Raw genomic sequence first — 16,384 nt, 5'->3', positions numbered from 1 at the left:
AAGGAATCTCAAGTTCTATTTGGTTCTCTGAACTTGGGTAAACAAATAAGCAAAGGCGAGTGCCTAACAGTCTCACAGAGGGGAGAGAGAGTCATTCCCCTGATGACATCTGGGGATGGTGAATAGGGGAGTCAGGAGTTTCTTAAGGTCCCACCAAGAACCCTTGAAAAATTTAAAGGCGGGACCTCAGGAGGAAGAATTGGTGCATAAATTAAAACAAAGTTTGATTACTACCCTCGTGTTGGCTTTATCGTCCCTAAACAAGCCCTTCCATCTGTTTGCCATGGTGAACAGAGGAACAGCTTTAGGAGTCGTAGCTCAAAAATGGAGAGGTAAGTGACAACCAGGGGCCTATTTTAAAGCAGAAAGTTAACTTTTGGAGGTGCATTGGTGGTAAGCACCCCCACCAGGTCAGTTAGAACAATTCTAACTCAAAGGGCAGGCAGGTGGCTTACAGATTCAAGGATTCTGAAATATGAGGCGATTCTGATGACTGATTCCTGCCTCAATCCAGCCACCTTCCTGTGGAGAGGAGAAACAGAGAACCAAGATCTTGAACATGATTGTTTATATGCAATTGTTAATGGGGAAATGGGTTCTCCTAGATGGAAGAGAAATGGTAAATAAACAAATTATGAGAGAATTAATGGCAATGTTACATCAAGGAAGCCAAAGGGTGGGGGGCACAAGCAATGGATGATCTAATGCTTAAGAAATATGGTTGTGTTGGAATATATACTGGGGTTGTCCTCTTTATCTTTTCTCAGAAATAAAGGTCTTCTAGCACAAACACCACCCTTAGAATTTGCAGTCCACAATATCCAACCAGGAGACTGGGTCCTGATCAAGTCCTGGAAAGAGTCCACGCTGCAACCAGAGTGGGGAGGCCGTTCCAAGTGCTCCTAACCACTGAGACATCTGTAAGGACAAAAGAAAAAGGGTGGACCCACTGCACCAGAGTCAAGGGCCCAGTGGAAGAGCCAAAACCTGAGTGGGCAATCCAAACCTTAAGAGGACCCGATGGACCTTACGTTCCAGAGAAAATAAAGTCATGCTGGAGTATGGTGTCCTGGGGATGGGGTTTTGTACTATTAGTCATTATCGGGTTGATTGTGGTTTTCTGTGTGCAACGTCAGTTCTTCTGTGGGGAAGAAGTGAAAGAGGAAACAGATCGTGTGGAAACGACCAATGTGTAAGAATGTGTATTTTGTGATTGTAAGTGTATAACTAATTGTTGTTGTGCTCATTCTGTGGATTGTTGTGTGGTACATGTTGAGTGTACCAAGGGGAGTGTGATAATATAGATTTAAATACTATCATTGGGGAGAAAAATGAGAATTGTGAAAATGTGGAATTATTTGATACTTCCTCTGAGCCTGATGTTGAGTCAAACTCAGGGTAAGAAGGGGAATGAAGGGATAAAGATTAAGTGCAGATATAGGAAACCAGTAACCCCCAGGTAATTCAATTTGATGCTTGCAAAGTACTAGAGTGTACTGGTCTTGAAGGGGGTCTTATTACTCACAGAGAGCTCAGAACCTCAGATAAGATTCTGTGTGTTGTGGAAGATAAATTAGGTTGTCCATGGGAAACCAATTCCACATATGACCCGGGAAGGGGGGACTAACTGCAAAGCTTTATAGAAAGCCTGCCAGTCCCTGGTGTGAGAAATATGAGTGTAACCCTGTGATAATATCTTTCATGTTAGACCCTGAAAGGCCTACTAAATCTAATGGCACACTTTTTGGGATGGAAGTATGGATGTCCTTAAGGTTACACAGGACAACACTAGTGCAAGGTTGTTGTTTCCAGATAATCATAGAACAGAGGCAGACAGTTGGACAACCAGACCCAAGATCTAAGGTAAGATTAACTAGTGATCCAGTAGGAGTAAAAATAATTGAGGTAACTGATCTGCAACAAACTACTGAAATAGAGACAGAGTATGGAGATGCAAATGTCTGGGTAGAATGGGTCAAATATACAGTAAAAAGCTTAAACAAGAGCAATTGCTATGCATGTGTCTCTGGTAAATCTGTAGCCCAAGTGGTCCCCTTTCCCTTGGGATGGAAACAGAATTTAAGAGGAAAATGCCACCCTCATTCTCTGCAGCGTATGGGAACCACACGGCATGCCTTACCAGGCAGGGTGTAGTATTCACCACAGCTGTAGCAGAATTAGAAACATGCACTGATGTTCTGAATGTAAGTAAAATAATTGGTGAATATGGGAATTACTCTAACCTGAAAATTCCCAGGGCTGATTTATGGTGGTATTGTGGAGAAGAAATTTAAGATCCAGACTTCCTCCCTTCTGGACAGGCACCTGTGCAATTGTATAATTGGCTATTCCATTTACCCTGGCATTTAAAAAGGAAACAGTAGCTAGAAAGGGAGTTAAAGAAGAGATGCTCTAGCAACATCTTTTGATGACAGAATTTCTATTGATGCTATAGGGGTACCCAGGGGAGTTCCTGATGAGTTCAAGGCTAGGAATCAAATAGCTGCAGGATTTGAATCATTCTTGTTTTGGTGGGTAACCATAAATAAGAATGTGGACTGGATAAACTACATTTATTACAACCAGCAACCGCCCCTGATGGGACAGTAACTAAAGCCTAACAGGGGCTAACCACTTAGGCAGCAGAATAGTCACTGGTATTGGTATTGAAAATTCAGACATTGTCACGAGATTTCCAGAGTGGTCTGGACCAAATAGCACAGAGTCTGGGGGAACTGCAGAACCAACTAGATTCAGTAGCAGCCATAGTTCTCCAGAACAGGAGAAGATTGGACCTTCTCACAGCTGAGAAAGGAGGTCTATGCCTCTCCCTTGGGGAAGAGTGCTGCTTCTGTGTCAACAAATCTGGAGTGGTTCGGCATGTAGTCAGGGAACTAAAAGAGAAAGTTTCTGAAATAAGACAATGAATCACTGACTCCTGGCAGCAGATCTGAGAAAACTGGTACGCGTACCCGTGCGGACTTGGACAGGAGTCTTGGATTCCAAAGGAGTGCTCTGAGGAATATTTAATAACTGGAAGCAAGCCCTAATGGTGAGTGCACTTATATTCTTGGGCCTTATATGCCTCCGGTGCCTGATTCCCCTAATTAGGAGTATAGTACAGAGTACTGTAGAAGGAGTGATACAGAAGAAGGGGAACGTGTACCTGGCCATGAGACCACAGGGTCCCAGAAATGTTTTCCGTCCAACCGGACTCCCCAGAGACCCTTTTGACCCCTAGGAAGCATCCTAGGCAAATTAAAAGGGAGGAAATGAAGGGTTATGTGTAAACTGAATAACTATTGAATGAAGGATTACATGATTATTAAGAAAAAGGTGTATGTGTAAAATGTTGAGAAAAGGGGCCTCGTGTAAAATGATAGCCAGAAGGTTGAGAAGCGGGCTTTGTGTAAATTGATACCTGCTGAGGAGAGGTCAGGGGGAAAGGAATGTCAGGAATGTTTAGTAGGTGACTGACCAGAAAAAGAGAACCAAACCATATAAGGGCATGAGAAAAAACCTCATCTTCATCATAATGTTAATTAGTTCTGCCCTTTTAAGAATACTATAAAAGGCTGTGTTTTTGTCTCTGAGGGCGTGCCACCCTGCTCTCTCTTGGTGCATGGTGTGAGCACCCAGACTTTTGCTTGGCCAAATAAAACGCTGCTTAGAGAAGTCCCTGCTTGAAGTCTTTTGTTTTGTGCTGTTGATTGATTTCAAGTTTTCTGGGTAGCTGTGAACCTTACAGCACCAAAAAAATGGACTTACAACTTGTGCCGGAAGGAATGGCCGTTGTAGTACCCCCCACGGTCATGTAATCAAAATTTGGGTGCTTGGCAGCTCATCCACACTTACCACTGCTGGGGCACTGCAACTCACCCTACTCGCCTATCTCCCCCCCCCATCTATGTCCTTTTGGCCGCCCTGTACAGTGGCACTCAGCGGTGGGAGCACCAGGGCTCAAGTAAAGGCCCGAGACCTTCAACAATCTCAGGCCAGTGGCATGAGTCATGAGGCGGCATTTCTCAGTGCCAGTGGCAGTGCTGGGGCTGAAGTCAAGGCCGGAGGGCAGCGGCGGCTGGCTGAAACTGCTGAAGGCCTCGGGCCTCTACTTCAGCCCCGGCCCCAGCGCTGCTGCTCCTGAGTGCCACTGTGCAGGGCAGGCAAAAGGGCATAGATGGGGGGGAGGCGCTGCAGCGCCCCTGCAGTCATAAGCGCTGCAGGGGCAGCTGAGGCCTCCAGGGGCGGCTGCGGCTTTGTGCCACACTGCAGCACCCCCTGAACTTGCGCATGGCCTGCACCGGGCCTCCCCCAACCTCTGAGGCATCACTGCACTCCTTACCTGGGACTCTGTCCACTTAACGACCTGCAATTCTTGCTAAATGATGGTAGCTGGGAGTGCTGGGATTGCAGTTGCTAAGCAAAGCGGTCATGTGATAATTTGCTAGTAACCACATCGCTTAGCAACCTAAATTCCGGTCCCAATTGTGTTCAGATAGCAAGGACTACCTGTAACACAAACTAAGGAGAAAAAAATAGAAAAAGAGAATAAAAATGGCAAGAAAGTAAAATAGAAAGAAAAAATAGAAAGAAAAAGAAAAAAGGCTAAGAAAACAACTTTCCACCCTCATCACAAGAAGTATAAACAGTTTCACTATCAGCTTCCGGGTGAGGCATTACGGCCAGTTAGTCGTCTTTGTGAGTGGCTTTGCAAGCAGGGCCAGCCCAGCGGTGGCATTTTCAGCCAGGAGACGGTTCTGGCTGACAGGAATTTCTCCGGAGGAAGGAGAAATTGGGGGATGAACCATTGGTGCTCTGGAAGAGCTGCTCCGCATGAGAAAACTGCAGGAATTTAGTTTCTTGTGACCAATTGTGGGTTGAGCAGTTTGGAAGCCGGGATTTACAAAGCGCCCTAAATCACTGTGCAGCCTTTATGGACATTGGACTGGCAAAAGCCTCACCTTCTTAATCACTTTACAATTTAATTGCTTTACAACATAAGAGAGATATTCCTAACAGAAGTGAAGATCCAAAAACTCTCTTTTTGAAATTAAGAAGAGAAAAAAAGAAAACTTTATCTTCAAGGGTTTTAATTTAAAAGCATAAAGCTTAATAAGACTGTGAAATAAGAAAGCTTCAAACGGACAAAGAGGACAGTGATTTAAAAAAAGATAGAATAAATATTTTTTTCTGATGAAAGTGCCTTTAAAAATTGTAAAATTAATTAAACTAACAGACCAGACCTTCATGGGAATGCTGTTTGTTTATTTTTAAGGACAGTAGTAATTGGTGGATTTTATAAAACAAGAAGATAACAGTAACATGAGCTAGACTGTATGACTCTCACTATGGAGCGCCAGTTGGGACTAAAGTATTAAAGACAGAAAAAAGCAAAACGGGGGAAAAGAAGAAGAAGAAGAAGAAGCTTGCCTTTTACTTCTCCCGCAGTTATGGACATACTTTCACTTTCTCACCATGGCAACCACAAGGAAATCTGCCAAATTGGGGCAAGAATGCAGGGGTTCATTAGAACAAATTACCAGTCACGCTATTTCATTAGGATTATTGCAGAAAATGCTTGAAGAATTTGGCACAAAGATGACTGCAACAGCTAAGAAGGAAATGGAAGAAGGAAGCCATGGAAGATGATTTCAGTATATGATTACTGCAGCGAGATTGTTATATGCACAAAGATGGAAAGATTCGACACTACCCTTTGTGGAGGAATGGTTGGTGAAGTTGATAGATTTTGCTGAAATGGATAAATTGACTTCTTTGACCAGGTAAAAGACACTATCTACATTTATTGGTGACTGGAAACCTGTTATAGACTTCTTGTGTAAAAATGAAAAAAAAATGAACTTGTGATTTATGGTTTTGATGATTAGACAAGAGAAATTATGGAAAGAAGAGTAATATGATGAACCATTAGAGAGAGAGGTTGAAATATATTTTACTTATAACTGCTGTGAAGAATATTGGATGCCATTTCTTTATATTTTTTCTTAACTTTTTTCTTTTCTTGCAGTTTTTGCTTTTTCTTTGATTTCTTTCTTTTCTTCTTCTTCTTCTTCCTTACTGTATATTAGTTTGTGTTAGTTTTTAGTTTCTTGTTTAAAAGCTTTAATAAAAATTATATTTTTTTAAAAAAAATCACTATCTCTTCACCTCCTCTTAGTTAACAATTAACAGATGTAAAACTCTTCATCTCATAACTCAACTTTTAATACAGTGGTACCTCGGTTTACAAACTTAATTCGTTCCGCGACTCTGGTCGCGACCCGAATTGGTCGCAACCCGAAGCAAATTTTCCCATAAGGTTCAATGTAATTACCGTTAATCCGTTCTGGCGTGGAGGACAGGGAGGCGGCTATTGCTTGGAGGGAGAGTCCCCCTCCCTACGACCACGTGTCAGGGGCGGAAAATGACCGCGGAGCACGTGTCAGGGGCGGAAAATGGCCGTGGACCACGTGTCAGGGGCGGAAAATGGCCGCGGACCACGTGTCGGGGCGGGAAAATGGCCGCGGACCATGTGTCACAGGCGGGAAAATGGCCGTGGACCGTGTCACGGGAGGGAAAATGGCCGCGTATCCTGTTCGTACCCCGAGGCGAAGTTCGCAAACAGAAGCAAAATTTTGCGGCCGGAGCTGGTCGTAACCCAAAAAATTTGTTAACAGAAGCGTTCGTAACCCAAAGTTCCAGTGTTTAGACAAATCCAATAAACAACGTGTTTTCCAATCTAGGTGCCAGCAAAAATTAAGTAAGTAATATTTATTCGGTCAATGACCAGCCACATAAAATTAATAAAGATCAGAATAAAAGGTAACAGAAAGAATCAGACTAAATCAAATGAATACAATTTTATATAAACAGCTATAAAATAGAACAATTATTTATGTGAAATAGAACAATTATAGTATAATCTATAGATCCCTATTATAATAATTACATATTTATTTACCTAAACATTAATAGTTCCAATATATTAAAACTATGGTGTGAAATATATATCCTCTAAAAATTATTAAAGGATAGCTAAACAAAGTATTAGTGGAGGTAAAAATATAAACAAAAATCCTTACTTCTTTAACCAGTTTTGCCTTATTATCATTGCAGCAGCACAAAATTTAGCTACTACACGAGTAATGGCTGGATTTGAGTCCTGAAGAAGATAGCTAAGATCGTTCTTAATTTCATTCCATACCTTAGCATAATTATTTTGAAACAACATGCAATTCATATTAGTCATAATATTACCCTTCTCAGCCTGAAACCTTGTTTTTACAGGCAAAATTGTTTTTACTTTATAGACAAAAATGTTTTTACTTTTTGATCTTCCATCCTCATATTCTTTGTCAACTTCTTTCTTTTTTCCTTATTAATTTGAAACCCAGCTAATTCCTTTATTTTTTCCATTAATATATCTATTCCTTCTATAGGATTTTCCAGAATTAAAACCAAATCCCCAGCAAATGCCCTTAATTTATATATTTATTTTTTAACATTCACTCCAACTCTTCTCTTGTCTTGTCTTATATTTCTGTTCAGAAGTTCAAGGGCCAAAACGAATAACAATGGTGAAAGTGGGCATTCTTGCCTCGTTCCTTTCTGTATTTGATAGGCTTTAGTCAGTTCCCCATTCAGAATAATTTTGCCACTTGCATAGTATATATCAATTTCACCCATGTAATAAAATTCTCCCCAAAGTCCATATATTCAAAAATCTTTATCAAAAAGTCCAGTTCAAATTACAGGTAGTCCTTGACTTATGATGGAAATTGGGACTGGAATTTCCATTGCTTAATGGTGTGGTCGTAAAGTGCAACAGCATTGCTTAATGACAGCAACCTCTGCAGCCCCACTTGCCATTGTTAACTGAATCCCATGGTCATTAGGTGAGGCAACTTCCTGCCAGCTTCAGCAGGGAAGCCAGCAAGAAGTTACAAGTCCCAGGCCAGTAAGCAGGAATGAGTAAGTGGACAAGGGGGTATATGGGGGTGCAGGGAGCATGTGAGGAGATGCGCGAGAGGTGCCATGCGAGTCAAGAAGTGTGTGTGGGGGTGCACAGGGGTTAGTGAGAGGAGCTGCATGAGTCGGGAGGGCACACAGGGGTGTGCAAGTGGCTGGTGTGGCCTGAGTGCAGAGGGGTTGGGGAGGATGTGCAGGCACAGAAGACTTACCCCAGCAACTTGTGACTTTCCCTGCCAGCTTCTCCATTGACTTGTATATATATTTCTCATGAAGTCAATGAGATGCTTAGGGATTCCCATTTTTCTATAATCAATGATGCATGTAGTAACTTCTTTTTTGTATTCTTTGGCTTTCTCAAATACCAGGTAATGACCGGAGTGCTGATCTAACCTAATCTTCTAGCACCAGATGTTCTTGTGAGTAGAGAATATCTTCTAAGTTATCTTGGATGTTGACATCTCTACTGTATAGTGTTTCAATGTACTCCTTCCATCTTCGTTTGATCTCTTTTGAATCAGTTCCTATCTGCCCATTGATATCCTTTAGCATGCCAATTCAAGGATGAAACCTCCTGAGTTCAGAGATCTTTTGAGAGACTTTCCTTGTTTTTCCATCTCTGTTTCTATCTTCAATGTCTTTACAGATGTTGTTGCAATACTGCTTTTTGTCTCTTCTAACAGCTCTCTGAAACTTTTTGTTAAGTTCCTTCCTGAGATTTTTGTCTTTCTTGGCATTGGCTTCTCTTCTCTTCTTGGAAGTTTCCACAGTATGTTCTGACATCCAGTTTGCTTTCTTCCGTTTCTTCAGTTTTGGCAGTCTGTTTTCAAACTCATCCTGAACAATGTCTTGAAGTTCGTTCCATAATTCCTCTAGTTTTCTATCAATGAGGTTTAGGATTTCCAAGTGATGCAACATTGGAGTATACATATGTGAGAAAAATATATCTTTGGGTGAACCTTTGGGTGAAAAAGACAAATTTTTAGGGCCCTCCGAGGAATGGGATCGCCTTGGAATTGGAATGGGATCGTGAAAGGAATGTGGAAGCATCCTTGAAGCTGATGTGAACCAGGCCAGTTGTAAACTCCTTACAACAAACATCCCCATAGCAATCTAGGCATCTGCCCTGAGGGAGGATGCCTTCTTCCTGGCATTTGGCACCTTGAACTAATTTGTTTCTTCTTCTCTGTGACACTGTTGTTTTACTAGCAGTTAACAGATAACAGAGGGGCAGAGAGTAACTTGAGAACTATTGCTTATTTAGGTATCATCATATGAATATGTATGTGTGTGAGTTCTTTTTCCCTTCCCCTTCTTATAGAACTGCATAAATATCAGAGCATCCATTTTGCCTATAGGGGAGTGCCTCCCACTAACCTCTGGTGGGGTCCCCCTCCAGTACGTACTGCTCAATAAACACTGCAGTGAAGCCTTGATTATTCTGCATTTGTGTCCTGCGTTTTGATTCCACACATATATAGCACCTTTGGTTGGATGGACAGTATTAGGAGCTAAATACAACAGAACTTTTATATCTTTGGAAATGATTGTCAGTAAGAAAGCTATGGAATGTAATGTCTAATAAAAAAAAAGATTCAATCCTTTTTCTCATGCTAAATTGACTCTGTGGGGAAACAGAACATTAAAAATTGGGAAAAAGATGGCGATATAGAAAAATCGGATGGAAGCAGGGATATTGACTTTGGACCAACTGATAGATGATGAAGATGAATTTTTAACATATGCTGTGTCAAGAGATAAATATCATCTATCAGATGCATCCCAGTGGCAAAATCTACAACTCTAACATTTTTAACATTGTTTGGACCAGTAGCATTTTCAGCTTCTGAGAGCCTGAGATATAGAACAACTTGTTAAAGCCTTTAGAACTAAAAAACCTACAATTAGCTTTTACAGATGTTTCTTATCAATAAATCAATTTGATATGGAGATATTAAGGGATGAGTGGAATAAAGAATTAGTGGTTTCTATATTGCCTAGACAATAACTTCTATAGCGAGAATGTCAATGGAGCTTAAACTATGACTTATACAACAAAAAATAATATTTAAAATTTATTGGACTCCACTACACTTGTATAGAAAAAGATTGTGAAAAACAGTATTTTGTTGGAGATGTAATGATGCCTCTATAAACCATATGTTTTTACAATGTCCTACTGTAAGTTTTGGGAGGAAGTAGTGGACTCTATGAATATGATTGTGTGACAAAAGCTAAAATCCTCAGAGGATACTATTCTTTTGAACTATATACCTAGTACGTGGAATTTGACATCTGGACCATGTAAATGGATTCTCTGTGCCCTTACTATGGCCAAAGACTGACACTGCAGCATTGGAAAGATAAATATATGGCCCCATTAATCAACGGATTGAAGACGTGATTGCTCTTGCCACTCATGAGCAGATTGCCTATAGATGTAGACTTTGTACGGACAAGTACAATGAAATATGGGAGTGATTTATACAAAATACAGTAGGTAAAAAAAAATGATAGTCACATGAATGTATTGGAAATATATATATGCATCTGAATAATATATGCATTAGATAAATATATACAAGTAGTCCTCGCTTAATGACTGTTCCTTTAACAACAGTTTGAAATTACGATGGCCTCGTAAAACATCACACCACGCCCCCCCCACCTGCAGTCACATGGCTGCATTTTGGGCATTTGGCAACTGGCTCACATTTACAACCAGTTGCCAAGTGCCCAGTGATCACGTGATTGCCATTTGCAGTCTTCTCTGCTGGCTTCCCCAGAAAGTCAATGTAGGGAAAGTTGCAAGATGATGGGATCGGAGGTAAACCTCTCAGAAGTATGCAGAAACGGAGCTCAAATTTTCAGGTTTGAGCTATGTTCCTGCACACCGCCGAGCAGTTTCCTCTCCCCTCCATGGACGGAGGGGAAACCTCTCAGCGTTGGGCCAGAATGGGGCTCAAACCCTGAAAATTTGAATTTTGTTCCTCCAGTCCCACAAAGGATTTCCCCTCCGTCAACAGACTGGAGGGCAAACACTTCAGTCGGCTTTAGGAATGGTTGAAAGTGAAAGGGCTGCCCGCCAGGAGGATTTCAGCTCCATGCAGAGCTGAAACCATCTGGCAGGAAGCCATTTCACTCTCAAACAACTGCCTGCCAGAAGGATTTTAGCAGACAGTTCTTTCGCTGCGTCCACTTAACAACCTAGGAGATCACTTAACAACTGCAACTGGGTGTGCAGGATTAGAGCTGTTGAATGAATCAGTCACGTGGGTGGCTTGCTTAATGACCACTTCACTTAACGATCAAGATTCCGGTCCCAACTGTGGTTGTTAGGTGAGGACTACCTGTATAGATTTGTAATTATTTACTGTTATAATAATAGACTATGCTAATTTTTTTATTTTCTTGTATTTTTGTCACTTTTTAGTGTTTTTTTCTTCTTCTTCTTGATAGTATATTGTTATTTTGATTAGAAAGTGAAATTTGAGAACTTAGTGTCTTTTAAAAGTCAGTGCCGCGGTTGCGAGCAAGATGGCTAATCCCGGCATCTTCCAGCACTCAGACCCCTAGAAAACCACTGTCCTGCGGTCTCTTCATGGGGAGCAGCCATCCGGAACACATGTGGGCAATCTCCCGCATCCTCCATATCCAGAGAGGTTCCAAGAAACTAGTCTACTTATTGGTTCCTTGGTCTTGGCCACAGTTGTCAGCTCTGCTTTCGCAGTGCTGTCTTCAGTGCGCCATACCTCCCCAGAACTCCACTAGAAGGCTTTCTGAAGAAATGAAGTATGCAGAGAAGCACGGACACTTTGTCATTTTACCACCACAATGTAAGTTCAAACCTGAGCTTGTACCAGTATCTGTTTATATTCCCTCCTTATTTTTTCACAAGCACCACTTCAGGCATCTCTTCTGATGCTTCATCTGCCAGAGCAATTTGGTTTGCCAAGGAGCAGTCTAGGACTGCTGTTCAGGAAAAAGCCACTCAAGGGGAAGCAAATGTAACCCCTCTGTCCCTTTTCTGTTCCAAGCTTCAACAAGGCACCCAACAGGAAACTTGCCAATCACCCACCGGAAACCAGTCAGATCCATAAAATCTCTCGGATGGCCCACTGAATGACACCAACCTGCCACAGAAGTTGATTGTGGCAGTGATCTGCTCATGCCAAAGGATTGATACAAACCCAATGGATCATTGAACAAATCAACACAGAGTTCTCACTCGAAGTACAAATGACCAGGTTCAAATTATCCAATTTCAGAGATGTTATGGAAAGACCTGCTTTCTGGAAAAGGCTCTAATGCTGGGAAAGGTGGAAGGAATGAGAAGAGGACCAGCAACAGCAAGGTGGATGGACTCAGTTACAGTGCCAATGGATGGTTGGAAGACTTGAAGGACCAGGTTAGGGGCAGTTCGTCATGGAGAAAACCTATTTATGTGGTCGCTAATAGTCAACACAACTTCATGGCACATAATAATCAACATCATCAGTGATAATTACACAAGAACTACTACAATACACTTCCAAGTGGGGTCACTTCTTGACAGTGAGAAAATCACCTTTATTGCCCAAGGACCAAAACTGCTGTAGATTTTGCAGACGAGAGATACACTGGTAGAACAATGCCATCAAAGTGGGAAAGCGGAAGACTCTATTTATCTGAAATTACTATGACTGCCCCCAAAAGGAAAGTAGACTGAATAAAAGAATTAAACCCAGGCAAAAATCCTGTGCAATGCCCACTTTCTCCACCTTACTGGAGATTGAGTAATTCATCCCAGTCTGCATATGCCAAGACTTCTCTCACATACAGACAAACCTTCCTCACGAAGAGAAACCCAACATATGTATCTACATCTATCCCTCCTTCAAGCAGAAACAGCAAAAAGCAGATCCATTGACTTCCAGGGGGTTTCCTCTAGCACAAATGGATTTGTTTCATCTTAAAATTATACAGCCCTTTGTCCCAATGCACATCAAAAGGAGTCAGGAGCAGTTGCCGCTAAGCGCGAAACCGCGCTCGCTCGAAAAGGGCGCAAAGCAACGGAAACCCCGCCTCCTGCGCTCGCCAGCTGGGCTCTGCTCTAGGAAGGAGGCTCTGGCAAACCACTTCCGAAACACCTTGCCTTGAAAACTGCAAGGACTCGTCCAAGCAGTTACTGCAGAGTCGGTAGCGACTGAGCGCAGATCAGAAAAAAAAAACAATCACACCCAGAACGTGGTGTTCCTGTCATTAACCTTTACTACTTCACCTCATCTCACACTAATATTCGACATTCCTCCAAACAAAAATAAAAACATAGGAGAAAGTAAGATTTCTGAACACAGTTCAGGGGCAGCCTCCCCACAGACTGGAACTCTCTGAGAGACGGGAAGGGCCTTTCTGCTGTGGGGCTCTCACACTGTGGATGGCAAATGAAGGAGCTTTTGGTCCCAACTCTTCCAGTGTTCATCTAAGTAACAATTGATTCAACAATTTTAATGATTGATTTTAATTGTGTTGCTTTTATTCTTATGATTCACACTTTGTGAATATATATACACACACACACATGCATATGCATACATGCACACATAGTGACCAACTTAAATGTATGTAGAAATGAAAAGTCAGGATATGAATATAATAATATTGCTTTGTTCTAGGGAGTTTGCTTAACGTCTCTTCTTTTGTAAAAGATTCAGGGGCCTTTTTTGCTCCATTCTGTTCACCTTTGGAGGGGCACTTGGCCAAGGTCTGTGAACACCTCACAATTGGAGTGGGTAGCCATTTCTGCAGATTCCCCTTCTGCTAATGCCTTATTGTGTTGGCTAAGAGCAAAACCCTTCTCCCACAGCAGCTGAGAGGATTCTCTGATACTGAGAATTCAAGACATGGAGAGATTTAGTTGCTTGGACCATGACTTGAGGGACTGCTGACCCAAGATGGCTTCCATCTCACAAGTACTGACATAAAACTGTCTGGCTGAAGCATGGCACACATCATTAAGATGGCTTCCAAATGAATTTAGTGGAAGCTGAAAGTAAAAAACTGAAGTAGCTGCCTCAGCAAAAGGCTTAGAAACTGCAGAAGGAATTGCAGTGTTAGTGTAATGCCGCTTATCACACTGCTCGGTGAACCATTATGAACCAAAATTCATGGTCCTCATTATATATACTTATTTTTGTAAGCTGCCCAGAGTCATTCTAAGCTGGAAGGGCAAGGTTTTTGCAAGGTGAGGCGGTTGCAACCTACAGGGTTTCCTCCTAACCTATCAGATGGTAGAGCCCAGAGCTCTCCTCTTGACTTGCATATATTGGGAGGGGAGATTCCATCTGGAACCCCAAAAGTAACAAGGACCTAAGCCAGAAATGGCTTTATTGGTGATGATAACCATCGCTTTGAATTGGGCTCAGAATCCTAATGGCAGTCACTACAGCTCCTTAAATACAAGCTGATTTCCTAAAGCAGCTTCCAGATGTCTGAATTCTGCACCAGCTGTACTATTCAAGGGAGACTGATATAAAGTGGATTACAATACTAAGCAGGAGATGTGAAAGGGATAGGTCCCTTTTATCAGCCCCTACTGGTTCAGGAAAGCTCACACCAGGGGAATCAGCTGAAGGTCACAGCCTCCATTTGCTGCTCTTGCACAAGCCATACATCCAGATAGACTCCAGATTGTGCAACTGCTCTCTTGGTGAAAGGTTGAACTTTCTTGGTACCTGAGGACTTTTGCACAAATTATAACTCTGTCTTGCTTGGCCCAGAGTGGAGCTGGGTCTCATCAGCATATTAAGAAGACTTTACCCCAAACTGACAGACAATCCCTTCCAGCTGCTTTATGTAAATATTAAAGAGAATAAATGTGAGGAATGAGCGTGGGGGCCCCACCCCCTGAAAGCGTCAAGGGCTTGGCCTCTCTTCCCCCAGTAACGCGAGTTGAAACCATCCACTGGGAAGGTACAGAACTGCTGTAAAGCAGTGCCCCTTATCCACAACCCTCACAGGTAGTCGAAAAGGACATCGTGATCAGTGGTCTTGTAGTCACAGAGTGTCCCCCTCCGAGGCTGTCAACAAGAGCAACCAGTGCCATTTCCACCTCATGCCCAGGGTACAATTTCTTTAAAAGGAATAAGACCAAGAGCAAGGGAGGAGAAGTTCTGCTGACCATGAAAAACTATTGACACCTCCTCAGAAATCCAAGTGAAAGAATTTGGCAAAACTGTATAGGCCAACTGGGTCAAAATAGAGGAAGCAATAAAAAATCATAATGTTGTTGCTGTCTAATATTACCCATTCAATCGATGAGAAGATGTGAATGATGTTTTCTAAAAACCAACTGCAGAACTTCCAAACAGCCATCGATTTGTAATTAGATACTATTAGTGTTAGGAGCCAGGCTCTACTAAGATATTGTTCATAGTAAGTCGGCTGGGGAATATTATATTTTATTCATATACAACATGTAGCATAGGTATTTATTTACCTACTTTCCTACCGAATTTATTTACACAGTATTTGTATAAATACCTGTACAAATAAATTCATACCCCATAGATTCTAAGTGGCTTACAATCAGAAAATATACACCTATCAAAGCCATATTGATGTTGGGCAACCTATTCCAAGGTGAGAGGGTTCCAGCCAAGAAGCTGAGCCTCCAGGGGGCCCTTCCCACCCCCCACCCCCCTCCAATCTCCCAGGCAGTGGGAACTCTCAGCTGGAAATTAAGTTGCTGAAAACACTTTCCTAAAATATTTGTAAAGCATCATCTCCCTCACAAAAACAGCAATCATTCAAACAGCCAACACAAAAGCCTGTCAGCCCAAATTAAAATGGTTAGTAGACTTACTCTTTTATGGTGAAAAAAGAGGCTGGAGACTAAATCAGGTGCTGGCTTCACAAAGAGAGGGAACTTAGTTCTTTGCCACTGGACTGGAGAGTTAGTTTCATTTGCGAGGGAACGTCAGTCGTTCCACTGCCTCCTGCCCCACCCTTCCTGCCTGAGCTGATTCTGGGCAAAGGTGGTTTGCTTCTGTGAAGTTTCAGACTGAGATCCTTTTGAATTTCCTTCACAAATCTCCCCCTCCCGTCACACGCGTGCACACACACACCCCTCAGCTTTTACAAGCATACACTGACACACGCTCTGCTTCCCCTCCCTTCTCCAGAGCCTTCACTAGCACTTGCAGTACGCCTCTTCTGGCGCTCCTACTCCCCTTAAGAGGCCTTTTGGAAGCGCTTCTTCCATATGCAAGACGGGGAGGACTTACAGGGCTTGAGGAGGCCGCTAGATGAGGGAAAGCTCTTCCTTCAGCTGAATCCAAGCGACTTCCTCCCCTCCTTCTCCATCTTCAGATGACAGCTGCTCTTTTGGCTAGACCAGACTTCTCATCGCCTTAATTCTCCGGTATGCCATTTTAAC

General features: G+C 42.3%; 1 protein-coding gene across 2 annotated transcripts in view; it reads right to left on the bottom strand.

The window, feature by feature from the left end:
- LOC103064904 (NACHT, LRR and PYD domains-containing protein 12-like) overlaps window positions 1-15,953 on the bottom strand; it is a 52,593-nt gene extending 36,640 nt beyond the window's left edge. The window contains exon 1 of one of the 2 annotated variants that reach the window (XM_088146169.1): window positions 15,812-15,953. The gene's annotated coding sequence lies outside the window, so the exon portion shown is untranslated. The remainder of the gene's footprint in view (window positions 1-15,811) is intronic. The other variant, XM_088146166.1, reaches the window with a different exon arrangement.
- Between the last annotated feature and the right edge of the window lie 431 nt (window positions 15,954-16,384).

The sequence above is a fragment of the Python bivittatus genome, unplaced genomic scaffold (assembly GCF_059951505.1).
Source record: "Python bivittatus isolate LINGU-HERP-01145 unplaced genomic scaffold, Pbiv_v1 ctg000480_np1212, whole genome shotgun sequence".
NCBI lineage: Eukaryota > Metazoa > Chordata > Lepidosauria > Squamata > Pythonidae > Python > Python bivittatus.
This window is presented reverse-complemented; position numbering and strand designations above follow the sequence as displayed.